The 12,261-nt window shown below is 44.0% G+C and overlaps 1 protein-coding gene across 9 annotated transcripts in view; it reads right to left on the bottom strand.

Annotated features, from left to right (window-relative positions):
• The window catches only part of TNS1 (tensin 1), a 388,444-nt gene that overhangs the window by 352,681 nt on the left and 23,502 nt on the right, over window positions 1–12,261 (bottom strand). The gene's annotated exons all lie outside the window — the stretch shown is intronic.

Genomic DNA, 12,261 nt, shown 5'->3' on the forward strand with positions numbered 1-12,261 from the left:
CCCCCCCCCGCGCCCCCCCCGGTCTCCCAGTGATATGAACCCGCATCGATCCTAATCCGCCTCCCTCCGCACCGGGAGGTCCTGGACACCGAGCAACCTGCCGGATTCCACGCCCGCCCCTGGTTTCCCGGTAATCCGAACGGCTCGTTTCTCTCGGTGGGCAGCCAGCCGTAGCCTTCTCCCCCTTCCCGTATTTATCTATGGCAAGGGAGCCCCGGCGCCCCCTCTCTCCGGTCCGTTCCCCTTTGCATCCGTGCACTTTTGAATAACCAGGGAGCAGAATCTCGCTGCCGAATTGGTCGACCGTTGGTTACGGATGTCGTCTTTGTCCTCCTCGGTGGGCGTTGAGCTGGAATAGGGCAGGTGCATAGGGGCGTCCTGGGAGTTTAGTCAAGGGGCCTAAGGGGACAGGGGGAGACTTGCAGGGAGTGTGTACAGCACAGGGGCAGGTGGAACTCTGCAAAGAATGATGTAAGGCTGATTGGTACTTTAAAAAAAAGTAAAATGTCCATCTTTCCAGAAGCGCAACACAAGGGAGAAATGGCCCAGGCCTGCTTGTGCCAGAGTTTAACACCACCGAATGAAGTGAGGTTTCTGAGTAAACAGGCATAGCAACAAGTTATGTATGAGCTTCGGCACAAGTTTGGGGTAAAATCCACAACATGACAAGAGATCCTGCTACAAACCAAGATGGTAGCAGGAGAAACATGCAGGAACCCTGACCTAACATTGTCTCTGCCCCTGCCATAAGGGACCAACACACTGGACAGAAAGAGCCGAATGAGTTCCTAATGGCTGAGAATGGCCTACAAGCACATCCCTTAAAAAGTCACCAGCCCCCCAGATGGACCAGATTTTGTAGTCTCAGCATCCCCAACAGCTATTCCTTTGCTGGCACTTAGCAAAGATTTTAACTTGACCTGGGCCCATTCCGCACACATAGGATAATGCACTTTCAATGTGCTTTGGCAGCTGGATTTTCCTGTGCAGAACAGGAAAATCTACTTCTGAAGTGCATTGAAAGAACATTATCTATTGTGTGCAGACTAGGCCCTGGATGGCCAAGGCTTCCCTGGTCTCAGAAGCAAAGCAGGGATGGCTCTGGTTATTCTTTGGATGGGTAACCACCAAAGAAGGACAGGGCTGCTACGTGGAGGCAGGCAACAGCAAACCACCACCTTAGAAAACCCTACTGGGCCACCATGTCAGCTGCAACTTAAATAGCACCTCCACCACCAACCAAGGTTTGCTGTGAACATGAGTGCAGCATCCTTCTTATTGGCTGCACAATGTCTAATGTCTTTCCAGCAGTCAAGCAGCTTCATTTTACAGTAACGTTTTCCAGTAAGCCACCCAATTCAAAAGAAATAAAAGCATTCAGCATGATTGAAGCTGCAGAATAAGAACCACTGATCACTCAGAAGGCTAATTTAAAGGACATCTTGATTTTCTGCTCATTGGGAAATTACCTGAATCCCATTGGCTGGTTCTGGTGGTTTGGCAAAATCCCCTAAAGGGGCTCCTTGGTTTTTGGTGAGTTCTGTGATGCAGTAGGAAGGATATGGAAACACATATTGGTAATGAGAGCCTCACAGCCAAAGGAGAAGAATGCAATCTCAATTAAGAGGATTTGATTTTATCAAATAGTTCCTGTGATGGAGTTTGGCATAAAAACCAAGTCAAGCCGGGAAGGAATAGGACATGCATCAGCTAAAGTGTACCCTTGGGAGGGGGGGACTATTTTATACCATGACAGACAGGGTCAATGATAACCCATGACAAGGTTCTTTTGGGAAATGCTAATTTGGGTCTTCACTGCCAATAGAAAAAAAAATAAGGCAAAGATTGAGTCAAAGGCAACACAACACTGACACTACAGTCCTAAGCAGAGTTACTCCCTGTAAGTATATTAAGGTTCATTCATTTAGAAAGTTTTAACTCTGCTTAGGATTGCATTATAAATGTAGGCCACATCCCAATTGTCTAAGTAATGAGGGAGCTGGTCTGCCAAATGCTATTGCTAACAACTATCAAAACTAAAAGTATTTACCTTTTGATCCTCATAGTGGTACCAAGACAGGCGCCTGTCAAGCTTTGCTAACTCCCCAAGCCAAGTTACCTTTGAGTGTTGACTGGTCTGAAGCTTCTGGTACAAATGTTATGAAAACAGTAATACAAAATGTAAGATGATTGAACACAGAAAACTGAACACAGGAAGCTACTTTAAAACAGAAAACTGAACACAGGAAGCTACTTTAAAACAAAATCTGACCATTTTGCTCAGTATTATTTACTGTGATCAGCAATATCTCTCCAGGGTTTCCAAAATAGATTTCCAAACATTTGTTGCCCAAGATCCCTTAATCCCTGCCTAGGATTGACTTTGGGATCTTCTGCATGTAAAGGATGTGCTCTGCCACTAAGCCAGTCCTCATGTTTTCAGGAAAATGCAGAACAAAATTGTTTTGGGTAATAGGGAAAGGTCTGTGCAGGAGTATACTAGTACACAATACAAATCTCTGCCAGCCACGCAAAAATGGAGGGCCAACAGTCAGAGAGAAATACAAGATCCATTGGGCTATTGCTTAACTAGATTATCCTCAAGGGAATTCAGTATTTGTTAAAGCCAATTTGTCAAAGGGGATAAAGAATATTGAACAGCTGCTAGCCACACTGGGCTAATACTCAAGGGAGACATCCTATAGATGTGAACAGAAAAGTATTATGGACAATATACACAGAGGCTGGGAAATGTTATGGTTTGAGGTTCCTCCTGGCCGACTAGGAACACCAGACAATCTGTAAAATATTCTATACCTTGTAAACATAAATGGCTTCCTTTCTTCTCGTATCCTTATGTTGTTGGCTGTTTGTTTCCCTGTAGAACTGACTGCCATAGGAAGTGGGCCAAACTAAACAGAAAAGGTGGAGTACTGGGATCAACCCATGGGCCCCTTGTCGATGCAGAGTTATAGCCTTATAATTCCACTGAAGTGGATGGGTATAACTATTTGGATTGCACTTTAAATCTAGGATCACTAGCAGCTGGGATGGGCTGAAAGATGGCACATCATTCTGAATATTTTTTTAAAGACACTGCATTCAGTGGAGCACTAGTTGTACTCGGCAAGAATCACCTTGTAGTTTTTCAGCACAAATTTAATGGAGTTGCCTACAAAAATATATGGTAACTTTGTTGCATGTTGCTTTTGCACTTCTCTTGTCTTGAAACACCCTGTTACAGAGAAGCTCCAGGCCTGCATCTGTGTTTGTATACAGGCTCCCTTGTCTCAAGCAAATTGCCAATTTCCCTTCTGATCAAGGTCCTCTGCTGTACAAAGGATACAGCATGGATAACTGTTTCTTCCTGGCCAAAGAAAGCAATCACATAATTAGTGGACTGTTTCTTCTCAGTAAATAGTTTGGAGCTTTCCTCATCCTCTCTGAGCCCTGGCAAGCCCTTTCTGCTGGGATAGTGTATTTCATTGCCTTGGATCGTTCTCCTATTGTTATATTTCCTTAACCGTGAGAAGCGAGAGCTATACCTGTGAGAAATTAACTTTGAAAACCACATGAACTTAGCAAACTTGGTGAAGAATGATTTAATGTGGATGGCTCAGTTGTGGTATCACCTGCCTCTGCTCCATGGAGGAACATCTTCAAAAATAGAAAGAGCGTTTGTCGTTCATTGGGGGGCTTGACATGGCTGTATTTTTATTGGCTGCTACTGTTGAGTATAATGCAACTCTATGAGTATATTTTGTGAGTTCCTATAGCAACTAACACCTGCCCTGCGGTAAGTTGTAATACTGCAGGTCCCAAGGTAGTACCTACTGACATTCCTGAGGCTTCTTCAAAGCATTCCTCCACCCGCCCCAAATAAAAAGTCATTCCTAGCTTTCCTTTACTTCACTAGAATGAAAGGTACTTTGGACGAGCCCAGGGAACATCTTTGTGTTGTGTAACACCCAAATATTTTTACATTCCCATGAATGGAAATGGTTATGGCCACCATATTCCTGTCATTGAGATTATCACAGTCCAGAAAAACCCGTGATGCTGCTCAGTCTAAGTGAGCCCAGAGCATTGCTTGAGTGGAAGACTGCCTTGGAACCACCATGCTGAACACAATATCAAATCAATATCAATGGGGCAAACTGATATGCTCCAGGTAGGCCCTTCACTGTACAAGGAGAGAAAGCAGCTGCAATCCTCCATTTTTATTTCTGGCTCACTCTAAGCAACCCAGGTCAGGCCAACCATATGGCTACCTAGAATGCTTTGCATGACAGAAACAAATCAACAGGCAGACTTTATGTGACGTCAAGGTCCCCAGCAAAAGGTCTCCTAACTGTCACAGTGGTAATGCAATGATTCTCACATCAGGACTAGGCAGGACATTCGTCCCCACCCAAGCACAACTGGAACAAAGGAATGGGACCACCCCTGGACCAGTGGCAGATCTGAATTATTCTGTGTTGTTTCACCTTAACGTGTCTTCCTGGTAAAAATCAGCCCTCTAGCAGCATCCTTCTGTTTTAAATAACTGCATTCTCCTTTCTCATGTTTGGCTGTACCTTATGTGAAACCCAGCATTCAGGACAGGCTGTTGTTGCTTTGGACCCCCTCCTTCTGCTTATTATTATTATTATTATTATTATTATTATTATTATTATTATTAAACTTTTATACCGCTGTTCCCTTAGGCTCACGGTGGTTTACAAGATAAAAATTACAATTATTATGAACAGGTAAACATTCTGAATTCCCCCATCTTCCCCTTTTGATTTTTTTTTTAATGTGTAAGCTTTTGCTTGTGTGTGAGTTTTGAAAATACCCCAGTATTTTACCCAAATAAATCTCCTTGACTGTAAGCTAAATTGTTATTAAGAAGGGTTTCTCCCAGGAAAGGGTCCCATAAACAGATAGAAAGATCTTGCATTACCCAGCCTCTTGCAATATTCATAATTCCCCATAATTCCCTTTTAGGGATCCATTTCGGGTAACAACGCTGCTTCTCAGTGTTCACAGATCGCTCTACAGCCACCATCTCACAGAGAATAGGGTGCCTTCCCCCTCCCCAATCTGGTGTACTCATTACACAATAAATGGGTCTTACCCTCAAGTAGCTGCCATATGTCTCCACGACATATTAGACTAGAGGAATACGGCAGTTATCACCTGGCAGACTCCGGGATATCATTTCTAGCTATCACTTAAAGAGGCGGACTTGCATCTTCCTCAAGATAAATGCATCCATTTGCATATTAATAATGCTCAGCATTTTATGTAGCACTTCAGAGTGTTCAAAGCACTCCACCACACATTAATTTCCTCTGCAATAAGTAGATCAGTATTATTATGCCCCCAACAGGGAGGAAGGCTGAGGCACTGCCGGCTAACCTGAAGCCATCTAGAGAGTTTGTGGCTGAGATCAGAATCCAGGATTTCCTGGTCTACAGCTGAATTTCTTGGCCACTCTGCCAGGCCAGCTAGAACAGGCACAGCATGATAATAATATGCAGGCAAGTTCTTAGAAGAGGGCTCCTGCTACACCAGCTTCACAGCTGATCCTCTGCTGGCCTATACTCAGAGAACCATTTGTATGGCACAGGCAGGACTCACACTCTTTTTCTTTCTTATAAGCGATTCATTACTGGGTGTTAAGTTGAGCCGTTGTGATCAGCTCCACTGATTACATTGCTGGGAAATGCAAGCACAGCAGAAAAACCTGCTGGCCACCTACTGGCACAGGAAGGAGCACTGGCACTGCATCGCACAGCACGGCTCCTGGATCTTTCCTACTTACCTGAAAGCCAGAGCGTGTAGGATGCTAGGACTGCAGTGTTTTAACACAGAGAGAGATGGGCTTGCATGGCTTCTCTGTTGCTGTTTTGGCTGCCAATCTAGTGCAGTCACAGTGAGGCTTTCATGTGGTATGTTTCCTCGCATTTTTCTGCCTCAACCCTTTGCAATGGCCACTGGCCCTTTTATTTCCCCCCCAGTTTTTTAAAATTAGCAATTGACATATCGTTATAACAGGCTCTCTGAATCCCCTGCTTTTATTTTGGAAAATGTAAGCCTCTAGCCCTATTTGCTGCAGTATCTTTACAGTATAGCCTATAGTGTCACAAACCTTGCACTGACTTGCTTTTGGGCAGAATTACTCATTAGAAGAAACTGAAAATGGCAACCCTGTGTCACCTTTCCCCCTGTAAGTTATGTCCTGATATATTGTGCATATGGCCATTCCTGGTCCCATATATGGCACAGTGTGAAAATGAACAGCATAATGAAATATGATTGGAGCATGTGTTTTTCCTTGTATTATGTGTAATTGTGGATTACGTTGGTGCATTTATTTTGAAAGAAAAAGATTTGAGATTATGCCTAACGCAGCCTTTACACGGGGAATTAAAATCCAGTTCTACAACAAAAGTTAACAATATATGAAATATTCAATAAATCAACATTTTCCCTCTCCGTGGTCATACATCTGGAGCAGTGGTGGAGGCCCAAATTCCAGTGGCACCAACATGGAATCTAAAATATTCAACCAGGTTCAAATCCCCCATCTACCATGAAAGATCACCATGTAACTCTGGGCCCATCATCTCTCAGCTTAACGACCTCACAAGGTTCTTGTTGTGCTGGTAGGACAGAAGGGTAAGAGGATGTGATAAGTCTCTTAGAATCCCAGTGGTGTACACTGGGATAGAAATACATAAAAGCAAAAACTAAAACATATATTTTGTCTATTGGCAGTGAAGATCCCATCCAACTCAGCACCTCAGGAATGCATGCTTGCTAGCACAATGCATACCAACAAACTAAGAAGTACGCTGCATCCATGATGCTGGAAAACACTTTAAGCAATTCCTGGCAGTCTTGCCTGTGGCCATAAGAGTCAAATGTATATGGATAATGTTGAGACTAACTGCCAGTCAAGACACCATCCCTCCATGCTCTGGTATGGTTATATTTCTAAGGACTTCATCACAATCCCCTTTCTTTCTTTTAAATTTTATGCTAATATATTTGAATGACCGCAGCATAGCATGATAAATGAACTATCAATAACATCTAACAGGAAACCAAAAGAAGGAAACTATACTCAAGCCATGTTCTAAACATATCAAAGAATAGAAAGATGTTTCTTACTACAAAACAAATGTGGAAGTTGAAGGCACTAGCAAATACCAATGAATCACTAATGCAACTTCATCTCCCCTCTGGTACCAAATGCCATTCAGGAATTGCTGAGCCAAAGAGGTCAACAGGCCTCTTTCACCTCTCCACACTGACTCTGCCTTCTGAAACTGGGAATGTAGAGCTGACATTGCTCTTGACAGAGCTGTGGCCGGCTGGCCTCGCCTCAGGAACACTTGGCTAATTACTCCGCCAGGCACTTTAATCAGGGAATTGCTGGCAAGGCCTCATATAGTCATCACTCAGGAAACCCCCGCCCCACTTCTAGCACTGGCCCATTTACTTTATTGTCTCCAGAGAGCTTAGGCCCAACTAATTTAATTTTGCACTCAGACCAAGGACATACAGCTGTCCTCTAGCCTCAGCTGAGAATGAGGAGGAAAGGAGCTGTTCCTTTAAGAAAATACTTCTCCCAATACAGGTACATATACATCCCACCTCTGCAGTAGGGTTTCAGGAAGATTACCAGTGCATTCCTAGAGCCTAGTTGCTAGGCCACTAAAGCAATGCCATGTGTGTTTGCAATGAAGAAAATAATTCCTTGAATTGAAGCTAAAGAAGATTGAACCTCTTGCAGATTAGATGTTCTGAACCATGGCCCTGAATACACTCAGGGACAAACCTTTTTTTCCTCTCTCGCTCTTCATAATACATGAAATACCACTATCATTCAGCCAGTTTGGTGTAGTGGTTAGGAGTGCGGACTTCTAATCTGGCATGCCGGGTTCGATTCTGCGCTCCCCCACATGCAACCAGCTGGGTGACCTTGGGCTCGCCACAGCACTGATAAAACTGTTCTGACCAAGCAGTGATATCAGGGCTCTCTCAGCCTCACCCACCCCACAGGGTGTTTGTTGTGGGGAGAGGAATGGGAAGGCGACTGTAAGCCGCTTTGAGCCTCCTTCGGGTAGGGAAAAGCGGCATATAAGAACCAACTCTTCTTCTTCTACGGGCTGATCAGACCAATTCTTCAAATTATGTTGTTAGTACATGGTCTTCTTGACACATATTTGTGCCTGAATACCTGTATGGCAGAGAGACGTTCAAACATTTAAAAGCCCAGTAGATTAAAATATAGCCTTCAGCCCAAGACACAACACATGCTTGCTTCAGCCATCAAAGGCTGAACAGCTAAGATATGCTTGGGCTAGGGGTGTGGCAAATTTTCTGGGGGGGAAAGAGATGCATCACAGGAATCAAGAACAGGAGGATTTTGACACCACAGAAATTCTTAGAAGGTGGATTCTTATAAGGTCTCATACACTGCAGGGGTAAGAAGAGCTATAAACTACCATGCAAATAGGACAGAAAATGGGAGAGAATGGATATTGAGATCCACATAGACTGTGCATTTGCATTATAGATCAATTTAATTACCAACTGATGTAAGCTCACATGTGTAAAGATGCCATTCTGGGTTCCTTTCTTGCCAGTATCATGATTTCAATCTCTCCCTTCAGCATATCGTCTCAACTCTGTGATTATTTTAATTACTTTTTTTCTCATGTTTCTGCTTCCAGGTCTTTCTAAGCTTTGAATGAGAACCAGCACCCTTGATGGGAGAGGGGAGCACCGTGTCCCAGTCATTCACTTTACAATCTTATCACTGTCATTTGGGCTCCCAGTCCTGACTCAGCAAGAGTCAGTTTCACACAGTGAGATGAGGTTTCAGACAAGCTGTTGGCATGGAGTCCAATTTTTTTTTGAATGGAAGCCCAGCAATTTTGTTGTTTAAGTAATTAACTCAAGCGACAGTCTGAGGGGCAATGCTTCAGCACAAGGCCAGCTTGGGGAGTGGAAGTAGAAGAGGATGGATACGCTGCTTTTATATTTAATGTTACAACGATAAAACTGATGTTGTCTGTTCCCCCCCCCCTCCATTTGGACTTGTATTGCATCTGGAAACCAATATCCTCATGGGGCACACCCATGCAATAGGGAACTGTTCAACAAAAAAAGCGAAAGGGACTTGAGTACTTGAAGAAAATAAAGAATTCCTAATCTCATAATTAAATCATCCTCTCACTTTAGAACCATGCATTGCAATGAAAGCCTGTCAATAGAATATGTAACACTGGATGTAAGACCAGTCATATCATCTTCATAATATATTTTTCGTTAGTACTTTCATAGTTGTGTGTGCTTTTGCTGCAAGTTAATGTCTCAATATGGTGCCCCCTACAGAAGGGTCATCTACTGTCCTCCCTAAATCTTGCATCCTGGAAAAATAGGAAGAAAGTATCTGATAAGTTAGAGAAGCAAAAAGGGGGGTAATGCATATCCCTGTTGAACAGAGCCTGGAGGTAATAGTTCTCAGCAAGGAAGGCTGAGATAGGTCTAGTTGTGCTTAACATTCAGGAGGTCCTGACCTGGGCAGTCTAGGCTAACCCAGTCAACATCAGAGGGAACATTTCTGATTAGCAAAATGGCATGGGCCTGATGTAGATTAGCTCTCCTTTCTGAGACAACAGGTGTATTTTAAGGACAAACACCACCTCTGGAGTTCTAGCCACAAAACTCCAGCGTCTGCTAGTAGTTTGGCCCATAGGGTTGTGGTCTTCCTATGCCTTTGAATAAGAGTTAGGTTTTTGTACCCCACTGTTTACTACCCAAAGGTATCTCAAAGCAGATTACAATTACCTTCCCTCCCCCTTAACACAACAGTTACCCTGGGAGGTTGGTAGGGCTGAGAGAGTTCTGAGAGGACTGGCCTAAGGTCACCCAGCTGGCTATATGTGGAGGAGTAAGAATTCAAACCTGGTTCTCCACATTAGAGGCTGCCCCCTCTTAACCACTACACCACACTGGCTCTCAGCAACTATTCTTTGGTCACATGACTCACAGCCAGGCTGTTCTAACCTTCCTCTCATCCTCTCTGCGCTCAGGGTAACTGGGTATGTCATTATATTAATTAAAAAAGCTAGGGCAAAAGGATACAAAGACTGATCCTGCCAAACGATGCTTTGAAAAAATACATCAAGTCTAACAGGTAACTAGCCTACATTTTTGCAAAGATGCTCGCATGCTTCAGCCATTCTCCACTACGGAAGTAACCACTAGAGGGAAACACCTACCCTCCCTATTGGCAACTTGTGCCTGTGTGTGCTCTCTCACACACTGCCCTGAGTTAACTCTTCAGATCACAGCCATCCATTTTAAACTTAGAATGGAAAACAGCCAGAGCCATTGTCCGCCTATCATCACTACCTGTCATCATTATCCAATGCATGTCCTGTACATTATCCAATTGCCCCTGTACAAATCAAATGGGTGGAAAACTACTGTGAAAAGGCAACTCCCTATTCTAAGGCCAGATCCATTGCTAAATCTTTTGGGATACTGCACAATAGATTATAAAAGAAGTCGCTATTGTCAGATACAGACAGTCCCAAAGCCCATCTAGGTCAATATCTCACCGCCATGGTCAGAACTTTCACAGGCTATCACTTTAGCAGATTTAGCAAACCGTCTCAGAGTTCATAACCAGCTTGTTGAAGCAGTATGTCTTTGGAGTTCCTTTGAGCCTTACATAACTATTTTAGGTATATTTCCTGAATATTTGTGTTCATTCGAAAGGCACCAAGGCTCCTCGGCTTATTTCAGCCATACAGACTTGAAAGTCCTGGGAATGTACTTGTTGAGTTTTCTTTTTACCTGTTCATCCAGATTCAATTTTTAAAGTCACTTTGGGTTTCTTAGCACTCAATTGCTTAATTCTAGATTTCCCATCCACTTTCTGATACTGGAATGACTAAGTCCAAAGTACACATTTGCCTCTCCCTATCCCAGCCCACTGACAAAAAATGCAAAGGTTGGCAATCAAGAGGGTATGTTGATATGTCAGGAATCTCTCAAAGATTAGAACTGTGAGATCCTATACATATTGCTTGTTTGTATGTATTGGAGGTAGGTTACACTTAGTTTAAATATACTAATTCTCTGGGGTTTGTAACCGCTCATCATTGGCGATAGAACACCAGATGGCTTTTATTCACTGCTAAAACTCACTCTGGCCATAACCTCGCTGATCCTCTAAAAAAGACAGCCATATTTCTTAGTTAAGCCAGCCTTTCCACAGTTCTCAACAGCAAATGGGTGAAATGATACAGAAAGTGTTTTCAGCCAAAGAGCTAACATTCTTGCTCACATACACCATACCCATGTGACACCGGGGATATCGGGGGGGGGGGGGGGACTGCCTGTGATGTTGAGTGTGGGGAGGGGGATTGTTGGCAGAGAAGACAGAACTCCTTTCCAAAAAGCATCATGGGAAATTTTATCTTTCTCCTAGATACCCACCAGACAGGAAGGGAAGGTACTGATTTTATCAGGGCTGAGGTGCCAGTGACAGGGAACAGCAGCCCTTTCCTACAAAACTTAAGAGAGGCCTCCATGTTAGTAAGAAAGCAGCAACTTCCCACCTCAGACTGAAAAACAGCTTTTGATGCAGTCTTCCTTTCAATTCATGTTCATTTTTCAAAAACGTTGCATAAAGATATGGCTATGGGTACACTTGTCTACTTGAGAAACGCAAACTTAAACCATACATCTAAGGAGGTGATTAATAATCTAGTGAAACTTCATCCTTCTCCTAACCCAATCTAGAGAGAAAACATGAACCAACTGGTGCCTACCAGAAGTGCCTACAGGGCCAAAAATTGTGGGAAACACACATCCACATACCTCAAGCAAGTAGGTCAGACCTCCTACAAGCAAAGATCATACATATGAACACATGAAGCTGCCTTCTACTGAATCAGACTCTTGGTCCACTAGACCAGTGATCCCCAACCATTTTATCACCAGGGACCGGTCAACGCTTGACAATTTTACTGAGGCCCGGGGGGGGGGGGGGAGATAGTCTTTTGCCGAGGGACGTCGCTGCTGCCTGAGCCCCTGCTCCACTTGCTTTCCTGCTGGCACCCCAGACTGCCCATTGCCCGCTGGGGGGCACTGCCAGCAGCATCTGCACAGTGCCACGCTGAGGGGGAGCCCCAACCATGGTGGCCGCTGGAAAGCACCATAGGTGAGCTGGCAGCAGAGTGGCAGGGC

Source organism: Paroedura picta, chromosome 2 (assembly GCF_049243985.1).
Source record: "Paroedura picta isolate Pp20150507F chromosome 2, Ppicta_v3.0, whole genome shotgun sequence".
Taxonomy (NCBI): Eukaryota; Metazoa; Chordata; class Lepidosauria; order Squamata; family Gekkonidae; genus Paroedura; species Paroedura picta.